A 13,399-nucleotide genomic window follows, 5' to 3' on the forward strand; every position below is an offset into this window, starting at 1 on the left:
GTTAGTTGCACTAGTATTCATGGTTCATATACCTTTGGTTTCAGTCATCAGTTAAAATCAGATTATTGCTAACATATCACCAGGCCATTGAGCCTCAGCCTTCAGTTGCCATAGGTAGAGAGGTCCAGGGTGTGGCAGCTTTTACGCCAACATGTTACTGTACTGTATATTGTGGAACTTGGAACCAAATAAAATACTCTAGATGTCTTGTAGCAAAATTCTCTAGCAAATCAAATTCACACATAGGCATAGAGTCAGTATGTTGGAACTTAGCATTCAGTCTGTTCTTCTAACCCATATTATTGCATCCTTTCTGAAAAAAATACCACAAGGCATTTTATCTATTAAAAGTTTTTGTCTTAGGAACAACACCTGTGTCTCATAGGTCAAGCTAATTTTCTCTAAAATGACAGTGAAATCATCCTTAAGGCTTAATTAGTCCAGGGACCCAATGCTTGAATGATTAATATAGCTTTTTGGATCACTAAGGGATAAAGAACTGAGCAGATGAGGTGGGGGGAAAAAAAGGAGTAAATATATTGCAACTACTATGTACCCAGCGCTATGCTAAGCACTTTTTATAATTTGGAGGTCCTTTTGAAGGATTTACAAGTCAGTAAGAGCTGGGTAAAGGTGGACACCAAAGATGGATGAGCAGTCCTGAAAATGGCTCTGCGTGCTCTCACCCTAGAAGTGCTAGTCCTCCCAGAACCCCCCATATGTCCCAAACACTGTCTCCTGTGGCTCTCAGAAGCTATAGCATTCACAGCAGCCACACCCCAATAAAATAATTTCAGACCAGCTAAGCCAGGTTGAGGGTAACCAACAGGCCTCAAACCCATTGGTGAATTAGAGGGATATCTACCCCAGGCATGTGAATTACAGGGATGGGATATCTACCCCAAGCATTCCCCCAGCAGAATGGGTCAATGCAAATACATTCTAACAACCATGAAAACAGCTAAAGTAGGCACTGTAGAATGCTTAGAGCTTGATTGTAGACATGAGAGATACCAAGGGGCCATTGCCAGGAGTCCCAACTTTCGTCTTGCCACTGGTCCTAGATGACTGGAAGAAAAAGTGAGGCTGACAATTTTGTGCAATTCTTCCTCCCTTAAACCCCATGGTGTCATTCCCCTCTTTGAAAACAAAGGACTAATAATATGCTTTGCCAAATCTCAACTCTAAATTATTCCCACATCTTTCAGTTGTGCTGAATGAATCCACTAAAATTTTGTTAATCTCAATTAGATCTTTACTGCAGCAAAACTTTCTATTCCTCACCAGCTGATTCTTTAGCCAACTCTCCATAGCAGGTGTTCTCAACATTATCTCTTCACAAGCCTCCTCCAGCCACTCTCAGCTGAGTATTTCACCAGATTGCTGACAAAAGCGAGATCTTTTTCCAAGATCTCCCCCTTCTTCCCTTCTCATGTCACCCTCAAATACCTCCTCTCTCACTCCAGTTTCTGATGAAAATGTGACCCTTCTTTTTGCCATAGCCAACTTTTCTACATTCAAACTTAATCTCATTCTCTCCAATCTTTTCCAGCAGATCACTTCTACTATCATCTCCACTCTCATCTTCCAGCTTTACTTCCTAGTTTCTTCTTTACTACTTAAATATATGGCTATGTCTTCCCTATTTTTACAAAACCTGAATTCGTTCCTATCATCCATGTTCCATCGTTCTCCTCCCCTTCCTGCTATGTTTCTTGAAAAAGCCACCTCTATTGACTCATTGTCTTCTAAAAATCTCTGCAGCCTGACTTCTGACTTCATCATTCAGCTGAAACTGTTCTCACCAAATTTACCAATGATCTCTGAATTGCTAAATCTAATGTCCTTTTCTCAGTCTTCATCTCTTTTTTTTTAACCTAACTACAGCATTTGACACTACATTCCTTGATACTCTCTCCTCTCTAGGTTTTTGTTCTCTTCCTACCTGTCTGAATGTTCCTTCTTAGACCCCTTTTATCTTTTTCCTTATTATTCCTTTTAATTATAGGCATCTAGTTTTGCTTTGAACTCTTTTTTCTCTCCCTATTCTCTAATTTGGTGATCTCATCAGCTCCTTTGGGGTGATTCCCAGATCTGTTTAATCACCTATAGGCTCTATTTCTCCAGAGTTCCAATTCTACATGACCTGTTTCCTCTGGGCATAAGTATCCCATAGATATCTCAAATCAGCATGGTTAAAAGAGAATATATACCTTCTCTTTTATATATCCTTAATGTAAAGGGTACCTCACTACTATCTTCTCAGTCAGCCTGTTTTGCAACCTTGTTATCCTCATCTTCTAATTTCATATATCTATATATTGCCAATTCTTGTAATTTCTTTTATAACTATACTTCTATACATTTTCTCTCCCTTCACCCTAGTTTAAGACCTCATTATCTCTTCCCTTGAGTAAAATACCCTTTTAATTTTCTCCCTTCTCAAATCTCTTACCACTCATCCTGTCATCAATTACCAAAGTGATTAAAGATTAAACAACCTAGTTCTAATCCTACAACCCCCACCCCATACACAATGAATACCAGTTATTCTCTTATTATCTCCAGGATCAAAATATAACATTTTTTTATTTAGCATTAAGGTGGTACAGTGGATAGAATGCCAGGTTTAGAGTCAGGAATACCCAAATTAAGATTTGTCCTTAGACACTTTCTGGCTATGTGACTCTGGCCAAGTCACTTAACCCTGTTTGTCTTAGTTCCCTCATCTGTAAAATGAGCTGAGAAGGAGATAGCAAACCACTACAATATCTTTGCCCAGAAAACCCCATAGGGGGTGAGGAAGGTTGGACACTAAATAACAACAATTTAGTATTAGTTCTTTAAACCTGATTCTTTCCTATCTTTTCAGTCTTCTTTACCTTTTGTTTGTTGCTTTCTCTGTTATAGTGTAAGCTTCTTGAAGGAAGAAACTGTTTTTGCCTTTCTTTGTTTCCCTAGGACTTAGCAAAATGCTTTACAAAGTTAATATTTAACAAATGCTCAGCTTAACTCTGTGCTCTCTACAATCTAGCTACATAGGGTTTCTTACTGGTCCCGAAACAAGACACTCCATCTCCCATCTCCCTGCCTTTGGTCTGATTATTCTCCATTCCTGGAATGATCTCTTTCCTCATCTCTACCTCTGAGATGCTCTGGCCTCTTTCAAGACTCAACACAAATTTCATCTTCTGTCAGAGGCCTTTCCTAATCTCCCCAACTGCCTTTCCCTTTTAAGGCCTTATATAGTCTGTATGTATCTTCTACATATCTGTGTTTACATATTATCTTCTCATTAAAATTTAAGCTCCTTAAGGGGAGAAACTTTAAAAAAATGTCTTTATATCCCTGTAACCTCAGGGCCCACATAGTAAATGCTTAATAAATGTTTGTTAACTTATTGACCACCAAGGAAGTTGGGTGCCTATGGTAGAAATTTAAATAAAAACCTGATGAGTCATTAGAACAATGGTCAGTTAAGATATAGTCCAATTGGGCCACTAGATTCTATTAGTTTGAGAATCTACAGCAAACTCATTTTTGCAAAGCCAGTTAAATTGGTTACTGGTTCTGCATAAAAGCCATTCTTGTGTGAGTGGATAAGATAGTTATGTATACCTGACCCAGTGAGGATATATTCTCTTAAAGTTTTCTATCTGATGGAAGTCAGCCAAGGGGAAGGTGAAATTCATAAAAAGGGATGTGTTTATTGTATCCTTTCCCAAAATAATCCTTTTCAACCTTTGACTAATCTCCTTTGCAAGCAATTAGTTCCTACCTTCTGGGTCCACCCCACCCCAGTGGCATGAGGTTTTTAGCTGTAGACTTTCTTGGCCACAACACTACATATACCTAGGTATACTGACTAATGAGATTTGAGTAGGAGAACAAGGCAGATATTTTGCAAATGGGTGACAAAGTTCGGTGCTTGCTACCCCACCTCTCCTAAAAAGAGCTTTGGATGTAGTTTTCAAAATACAGGGTTGAAGGCAGGTAGGTGGCTTAGTGGATTGAGAGCCAGGCCCAGAGATGGGAAGACCTAGGTTCAAATCTGGCCTCAAATACTCCCTGTGTGACCCTGAGTAAGTCACTTAATCCCCATTGCTTAGTCCTTACAGCTTTGTCTGCCTAGAAACCACTACATGGTATTCTAATACAAAGAGTAAGGATTTAAATTTTTAAAAAAGAAAAACAGTTGATTGAGGAGATTATTACTCGTCAGTTTATGGGGATTAATTATTATGGAGATTATAATTAATTATGGGGAGTACAAACTATATCACTATATCTAAGACTAGGGCATTAAGTGCCCTACTGTCCATTAAAGCTAAAGTCATCACCTACAGATGTTTAGAAGCAGCTGAGTGGTACAATAGATAGAGCGCAGGGCCTGGAGTCAGGAAGACCTGAATTAAAATCCAGTCTTAGAAACTTGGTAGCACTATGACCCTGAGCAATTCATTTAAATTGTTTGCTTCAGTTGCCTCAACTGTAGAATAGGGATAATAATAGCAACCACTTCCCAAGATTGTTGTTAAGATCAAATAAGATTATATTTGCAAAACGTGCTTAGCATCGTAGGCAACCATCAGGGATGCTGGGGGAAAGGGGAGACCACTGGAAGAAGGGCTGTCTTAGGAATAATCAAGAAGAGGAATCACATCCAGATCACAGTTTTGGGGGCCAATCAGAATAAATGGGTTGTAGAGTGATGAAGGTGGAATGCATCTGACAGTGTATAGTGAATAAAAGGGAGATGAACAAAGTTGTCATACTAATCACTACATCCATTCCCCATCTAATCACTTATGGATCAGGTAGCTGAAGGCCTTGAGTAGGGTATAGGGTTATTTATCTTTTCTCCATTCTGGTGGCTGAGATTAGTCAGGAACATTTCTTTACCTAAGAAGGATAGAGTTAATAGATATCTGAAAAAAGGTGAATAGCGATAAAAAGGAATATACCATCTTTTAAGCAACACATGGTACATACAAAAAGATTGACTATGTTCTAGGGCATTAAAACATCACAAACAAATGCAGAAAAGCAGAAATAATGAAGGCAACTTTTTCAAATCATAATGTGATTAAAAATTATAATTAGAAAAGGTTCAGGGAGAGGCAAAATAAAAACTAATTGGAAATTAAATAATATAATTCTTCACCTAAGAAGGAGCCCAGTAGAGCTTTATTGTCTTTCCCTAGGTGTTGGAGACAACTCTCAAGTCATCACTCTCTTAGTTTGGTTCAATATGGGGTTGAAATGAATGAGTCATTTAATTTGTTTCACATACTCATAAGTCATTGAAAAGTTGACAAAAGGAAGTTTACTTTGTGTTAACATAACAAAGATACTCAACAAGGATATAGTGGCACTTAAGCCATTGGATACAAGGCACTTTTTTTATCTCCATATGGAAACTCATCTGGTCATCATGTTGGGATATGATGATGGATATGGTGACTCATTCCATCTTCAGAAATATACCAGTTCTGAGTGTGTATGGCTAGGACTTTTTGTGCCTTTCAGTGACCAGGATGCTTCACGAGGGAAGTCTTTGTCCCCTTTTATGAAAAGTTCATACCTACATATCAGGGAAGAAGAGTCTGGGTCTTCCCATGTTGCAGATGAGAAGAAAGGATCTTTATTAGGGAAATACTGGTAAATATTAGTCCTACTGTGTGTGAGCTGCCTAAACTCTTCCTCATAGTGCTTATAGCTTGGTGGGCAGAAACAAGAAAAATATTCTACTTCAGGAGAAAGCACTGATGTCCAGCACTATACCAATGAATGCAAGAAGAGGTCAGACGCCTTGATACAGTAACAAAAGCCAGTGGGGGCTCTTATGAGGAACAAGACAAGGAACAAGTCCTAGACCATTCAGTCAAGATTTAAGAACTATAATGGATAGGGAGAAACTAGGTGATTCTGGATGAGGAAAGAACAAAATAACTGATATTTGGTTCCCTACAGTCAAAGAAAAAGAAGCCCAGGGCTTTATTGAACTGTAAAGGCTTTATACAACACACATTCCCTACCTATATATTCTTACATCCCATATTTACCCCATCTCTTGTAAGTTTGCCTTTTTTGAATGGGGCTTGAAATAGGTCTTGTAGGTTCTAAAGTATGCCATGTAGGAAACTTTTCCCCTTGGGGCATGTATGACTGTGAGGTCTATGCTTTTGGAGGTCTCTACTCATAAGGATCAGGCTGTTTCAGAACTTAGTAGATACCAAGGGGAAGCCAGATCAAACAACCATTGGGCCTTTGAAGCTACAAGCTCCCCATAGTGGCCACTTTCTATGGCACTTTTGAAAAGCAGTTACTTGTCTCCTGCTGAGTGTAAGCTGCTACCGAATACCATGATGGTCATACCATCATCCTTAGTCTGGCATTGCTTACTATGAATTGGGTGATAAAAGATGAAGCTCCATAAAGAAAAGTAGGGAACAAGAAGATGCTATTGTGAAATGGAAATGGCTCATATTAGATATAGCTCACTTGAGGCTCTCAGCTGTTAGTGTCCTTCATGAATAGGTTATGACCTTGTTGGAGATTAAAGCCTTCAGTAGCAGGTCAAAGGCACTAATTCCTCCTGCCAAGATATGGTTCCTGAGAATTACTATTGCTCCTGGTTCATTGATGATTCTATTTGTTACAAAAGAAGCATGTGCACCTGGACCTCAACAACCATCAGCCTACTACTAATAATACCATTTCTTAGAAACTGGGAGTCCTGGCGAGTCTTCCAGGTGGGCTGAACCTTGCCACATAATTGATATGTGAGATACTCTTAAAGGATACAGCTAAAAAATCTTCTACACTGATTCCTAGGTGGTAGACATTGGCCTCATAGAGTGGTCTAAGATTTGGAGTGAACAGAACTGAACAACCAAAAGCTTCTGATGCCTTTTGGTGTCACACAAGTAGAGGAATATTGCTGATGAAATCCCCTTCCCAAACAATTATGAGACATCTTAGCACCAACTGGAGACACATATTGTCTTCTGAACTGAATAATTAGATTGATGCCCTTATAAGAATGGCAATGAATAGAGAGAAAGTCTGTTGCCAAAATGGACACAAGAGCTGTGACTCAGTGTTGGCATGGCAATGGAACCATGTAATCTCCCTAATTTAAGAGTAAGCTACTAAAGATAAGGTACCTACTTCAGACCAGTGGGAGTCCTTGTGCCATTTGGAGTATCAAAGACTATTATGGTATAATCCTGTGTGATACTCAACTTGCCTCTGACAGTCTAATTAATTATATTGATCCTTTTCTTCAGTTTTAAGACAAGGAGCTTGCCTTTACCAGCCTTCTGGCTGTTGCACAAAGATACTCCTCTCTGCTCCAAACATTTTCTCTGGCTGCCCCCTAGACCTAGAATTCTCTCCCTTCTCCACTCTATTTACCTCCCTGGCTTCCTTTAATTCCCCAACTAAAATTTCACCTTCTATAGAAAGCTTTATCCAACCTCTCTTAATTCCAATGCATTGTTATTATTATTAGTCATTTCCAATTTATCCTGTGTATAGGTTGCTTTTCTTGGCATGTTGCCTGCTCCATTAGATTGTAAACCCCTTAAGGACAGGGATCTTGCCTCTTTTTGTATCCCTAGCATTTAGCACAGTGCTGACACATATTAGGAGCTTAACAAATGTTTATTGATCATTTTGCTGCATATAGTATATAGCATTGCAGTGCCAGTTAAGTCATGGGAGCCACCATCAAAGCTCTACCAAAATAAATCCTTCCTTTTGTGTGTACCCTCTATACAGTTGCCTCTGATCAGGATATCTAGTTTACTGTGATGGAGTCCATGACCGTCACATTTACTCAGTTTTCCACCTCACATACAAGAAGATGGCAATGTTGAACACATGAAAGAGTTCTTGAACAACAGCTTCTTGATTATATCCCTGTCTGACTACTAGTTTTCAATGTATACTCTCCCAGATCCTGTATCTATGATGAATCAGCAGGATCCTAGAAAATGAGTGTTTTTCCTGAGCAAATGGTTTCTTAAATCTGTCCTCTAAAAAGATGTACCTGATAAAAATGTACTGTTTTTAGACCTGATCCCAATTGACCCTCTCTGGCCCTTCTTTGTACCTTACCCTTTAAGGGATTTTAAGCTGTCAGGTTTGGAAGGTTTCATATATCCTGGGTAAGTGGTTCAGGTGTATTTGATTGGTAGATCTTTCACCCAGAATGGTTTAGACAAGTCCTTCCTGGGTATTAGCTTGGGGCCAGGGTTGGAGGGTGCAGTGGATTGGAATTGTTGTAGGGTAACTTGATTTCTAATGACACAGAAATAAAACTATCTCTGGATAAGTATGAAGAATGCAAATTTACCTGGAATGAGATACCTTAGCTAACTTAGTAGAAATGATGAGTGCCTAAATGAAGGGAAAGAAGATTCCTTATCCAATTTCCACTTTGGGGCCACGTTGGCAGGTAAGAGTCAAGGGGGTCTGGGTGAGTGCCCCTTCCTTTTTCATTCTGAGACATTGATAAGCTTCTGCTGATCATGATAATGTTGCTGTTACTGTCCTGGGAAGATGGAAATGGGGCCAAGAGAAAGCCAACAACTAAGAATTGATCGTTGTGAGTACCTCTTTGTGATATTGTCCTTTTCCCTCCCTTCTGGAGGAAAAAAAGGCAACTATTATTAACTAACTTCTCCAACTTTTGTATATTCATCCTATCCATAAGGAAGGAAGGAGTTAAAATCAGAAGTCAATTTTCTTCTCTGCAGTTAGCACAAGTGCTACTAATGCTGGCTGTCTCCTATCCAAATCCATTGTTCTCTTCCCTTTTACTCAATGTGTTTTTTTTTTTATTGCTATATGAATAAAAATTTGAATGAAACAACTTTTTTGTATGATTAATGGTAACACAGGTAGGAATATGGGAAGTTTGGATGAGGAGGGGGCAAGGAAGAGAGATGCAAAGTGTGAGGGGAGGGAAAAAGGAAAACATAGTGCCAATTCCAAATTTACAAATGTGATAGAGGTACATTGAGATAGTACAGTTCTTCTATGAGTTAACACAGTTATTCTATGAACAGGATGGTTTACAAAGAGAAAGAAAAATGTAAATTGTCCCCTCACCATGTTAGAGATAAGCCTTTGAAGTAAAAAGGAGCTGAGACCCCAAAAGGGATCTTTGTTTATCATCTAGGTTACCATCTACGTTTTGCATGGGGGTCCCTTTTGGATTCTTTATCAGCACTCACAGTCTACTTCTTATTAAACTTACTATTCACAGGGTTCTTGTGAGGATCAAATGAGATAATATTTATAAAGTATTTAGTATAGTGTTCAAAGGCACTATATAAATGCATATTCTCCTCCCCGTTAAAGTATTTATCCCATGATCTAATGCTATGCCAGAGGATACGTTCCTTAATTTCCCTTATATTCTATAGATGTGAATTATCTCATTATTCTTGAAGGAACTGCTTGGGCTTTTTTTATAGCATTTAGGAAGCCATTGGGAACATAAACTTTGTTGGGAATCCATTAAAAAAATTAATAGAATTTATCCACAAGTATTCCCCTCTCACCCCCAAGCTGTATCACAGAAGGCATCATCCAGTAGATAGACATATTCATACAAATTATGCCTTTTGTGTTTGCACCTTGCATTTTGGAACATATAGGTTTTCCTTTTTCTTCGATCTCCTTGGGAAACAGACCCAGCAATGGCATTGTTAGGTCTAAGGGTATATATAGAATTTTGGAATTCTCTGAGTGTAATTCTAAATTGCTCTTCAAAATGGTTGAAACAACTCACAGTTCCACCAATAGTGTATTAGTGTCTAGTGTATTAGTTTGGCGGAAGTTATTGGGGGTGGCACTTGAAAAGACAATATCTGACCCTACCTGGGAGTTCAGAGATATTTCCAGAAATGATATGGACATATATCAAAAACACCCCATTTGATTTACTGGGTATGTACACCTGATATGCAATGATCTACTGAGGTAGAGAAGAGTGCATCAGTTTAAAAAAGTCTGGGGTGTTGCCTTTCTTTCTTGTTCTGAAACTGGGAACTGTAATTCTTTAAGGGGCTTCCATTGAGGGAAGGGTGAGGGGATAAAGTTTGCAAGTGTTGCCTTGAATTGTTTCATTCCTTTCTGTAATTTCAAATGGGCGCAGAAGAGTCTCATGTATTAGAATTTTTCTTCCTTTAATTTTGCCTCTTCACTTGCAGAATTTGTTGTTAATGAAATAGTTAAGTTTAAACACTATTATCTTGAAGGCTGAAGCATAAAGTTTCTTCCCAGAGGTAAATTGGGTATTTTTTTTTGATTGGCACATTGTTTTCTGTGTTCAGAAATTCTAAGCAGTTTTCTCATACTGTTTACAAGGTGTTTTTTTTTTTAACCTTGTTTTTTTCTGGGAGACTTAATAGCCTTAAAGTTTGTCTCTATGCATCCTATCTTCAAGAAGAATGTTTTGTTTGTATAAAAGAATATTTTCTTTTAACATTATTGCTTGTTACTATTCTTCTAGATTGCCCTTCAAATATATGTATATCTCTTATTTCTTTGTTGAGATTTGCCTCCATGAATTTAAATTTTTCTGATCTGCTGATTAATTCTGATATATAAACCATAAATTCTTCCCTCAATTATTATTTCTTTCTCAACCATTCAAGAACATTCTGCTATGATTCCATGATTTTATGGGAATCCACAGTTTTCTCTTCTTCGTTAAGTGTCTATTCATTTCTTTGTTTTGCAATATTTGTTCATAGATATCTGGACTTGTTTAGATGATCTGGATGCCATCTTTCCTTCTATTGTTAACATTTTCCCTATAGATTTATTTGATTATGCTTATAGTCTTTAACTAAGTTTTCGTCTTCCTAAGATCTTTGATATTTTCAATCTTTATCCTTTATGTTGCCTTATTGCTCACTTTCTGACTTCTTTCTCCTTAATGGCAGTTTTCCCAGGTTCTGGTTTCAAAGTGGTCTCACCTTCCTCACATATTGGGAAATTTTTTTTTTCTCATTCTCAGTCTCTGTCCCAAATGACTTCTGGGAGCATGAGGAAAGAACTGGCTTCAGCTGAATACTAGTCTCCTCTTTTTTCCAGGTATAAAGGAGCCTAGAACTGACTCATGCTGGTGATCTGACTGAACACTGGACATACTGGCTGAACATACTTTGCCTCAGCTGTGCCAGACAGAGCAGGCTTCTGTCTTTTGACTTTCTAGAGTACGGGGAGATGTTCCAGAGTTGAGTTCTGTTGCAAACTCATGACCTGGCTTGTGCAGCCCTGGCAGAGTGTGGTGGTAGCCAGTAGAAGAAGGGGTGTGGAACTGAGTGAGGGTGTTACCTCCTTGCACAACTTAGTATCTTCATAAGATTGGTCGCCCAGCTGGGCTTGCCTGTCCTAAGATGCAGCATCATGAATTGCTGGCCCAATCTGATGTTGGACTAGGTAAGACTGGTTCTGCATCAGATCTGGTTGCTTCTGAGTTGGGCTAGGAAGTTAGAACAGTAGCTAAAGCCATTAGAACTATGGGCTTGTATGAGAAACTATCCCCATCGTGTTCTCCTTCAAGACAACATTTAACACAATTTTTAAAAGTGGAATTGAGTGGAATTATATGAAGAGACAGACAGAGACAGAGAGAGAAGTGTTCATACTTTATGAAGAAATCACTGGATGTTAATACTTCTTTTTATCACATCAACATACCATCTGTGACTTAGTTTCATGGCTACATTAGTTGAGCAAGGGAGCTCTCACTTAAGCTTAAATGTCTAAGGACTCATTACTCATACTTAACACTTGCTTTCTAAACAATTATAGAATTGTATAGAAAATGCCTTAAGAGATGATGAACATGAAGAATTTTATAGAAATTTTAAAAGACTTATGCACACTGATGCAAAGAAGTATATTGGATTCAAAAAGTTGATCTGGGTTCAAATCTTGTCTCTAGAATTGAGTACCTGTGTGACAGTAAGTCACTCCACTTCCTCATGAAATATATTTTATAAATATGTTTATATATAAACATATTTATTATAACATTTATTAATTTATTAATGTTTATTTTATAATAAGCTATTATAAAATAGTGGTAGATTGGATGACCTCTAAGGCCCTTCTGGATCTATATGTGTGTTCCTATAAAAATAAAAGTTGAAATCAACATATTAATTATCATAATTATATGAAGAAAAACCTCACAAAAATTTAGAATTCAGAGCAATTCAATGACCAGTCTTGGACCCAGAGAATAAGTGATGAAACATTACCTCCCCTGCTAGATATAGTGGTGTTCTACATACAGGCACAGAATACATGTAAGAATCTTTTTGTAGCCTCACAGAGCTGGAATTAAGTATGAGAAAATGAGCCCTTTGCCATTAAGTAATAATACTTCTGTCAACTTGTTGGATGCTATTATGAAAAGTGATATGTTCTGGAGTGTGTGAGACTAAATATGAATGAATACTCCAAGTATTTAAATTTATAGGATTTTTTAAAAATTGTATTTAGTCGATTTAAAACACTTTTCCTTGGTTACAAGAATCATATTCTTTCCCTCCCCTCTCCCTACCCCTTCCCACAGCTGATGCACAATTCCACTGGGTTTTACATGTGTCCTTGATCAAAACCTATTTCTGTGTTGTTGGTGTTTGCACTAGGATGTTCATTTAGAGTCTACATCCCCAATCACATCCCCCTTGACCCATGTAATCAAGCAGTAGTTTTTCTTCTGTGTTTTTACTCCCACAGTTTTTTCTCATAGATTCCTCCAAGTTGTTCAGGGTCACTGCATTGCCACTAATGAAGTCCATTACATTCGATTGTACCACAGTGTATCAGTCTCTGTGTACAATGTTATCCTGGCTCTGCTCCTCTCACTCTGCATCAATTCCTGGAGGTTGTTCCAGTTCACATGGAATTCCTCCAGTTCTAAATTTATAGGATTTAATAACAACAAATTGAGAGAGAAATGGGTTCCTTCTGCCGAGTGAGCAGAGCACAGAGCCAGAGATCCACAACCCCCATGCTCAAACCAAAGAAAAAGCCCCAAATCCCCAAGGGTTTCAGCAGAATTTTTAAACCAACCCACACAGAGATGCAAGACAAGGGACCCCTGGGAAGAATAAAGAATGCTGGGAAATCAAGTCCCCCTGGCCACAATATTTTTTTTTTTTAATCCACAAGATTGATTGAAAGAACACTGAACTCTTAAGTATCACTGTAAGGTACTGACTTCCTTTGGTTGGAGACATGGAGAAAAGATCTCTAGGGAGGCAACTGAAGGAGAATGATTTTTGAAGGCCGACTGAAACCATTAGAACTAAAGGCTTGTATGAGGAACTGTCCCCATCATATTCCACATCCTCCAGGGCAT

The 13,399-nt window shown here is 38.3% G+C and overlaps 1 long non-coding RNA gene across 1 annotated transcript in view; it reads left to right on the top strand.

Annotated features, from left to right (window-relative positions):
- LOC130458997 (uncharacterized) overlaps nucleotides 1–13,399 on the top strand; it is a 39,527-nt gene that overhangs the window by 15,339 nt on the left and 10,789 nt on the right. The window lies entirely within an intron of this gene.

Source organism: Monodelphis domestica, chromosome 4, assembly GCF_027887165.1.
Source record: "Monodelphis domestica isolate mMonDom1 chromosome 4, mMonDom1.pri, whole genome shotgun sequence".
NCBI lineage: Eukaryota > Metazoa > Chordata > Mammalia > Didelphimorphia > Didelphidae > Monodelphis > Monodelphis domestica.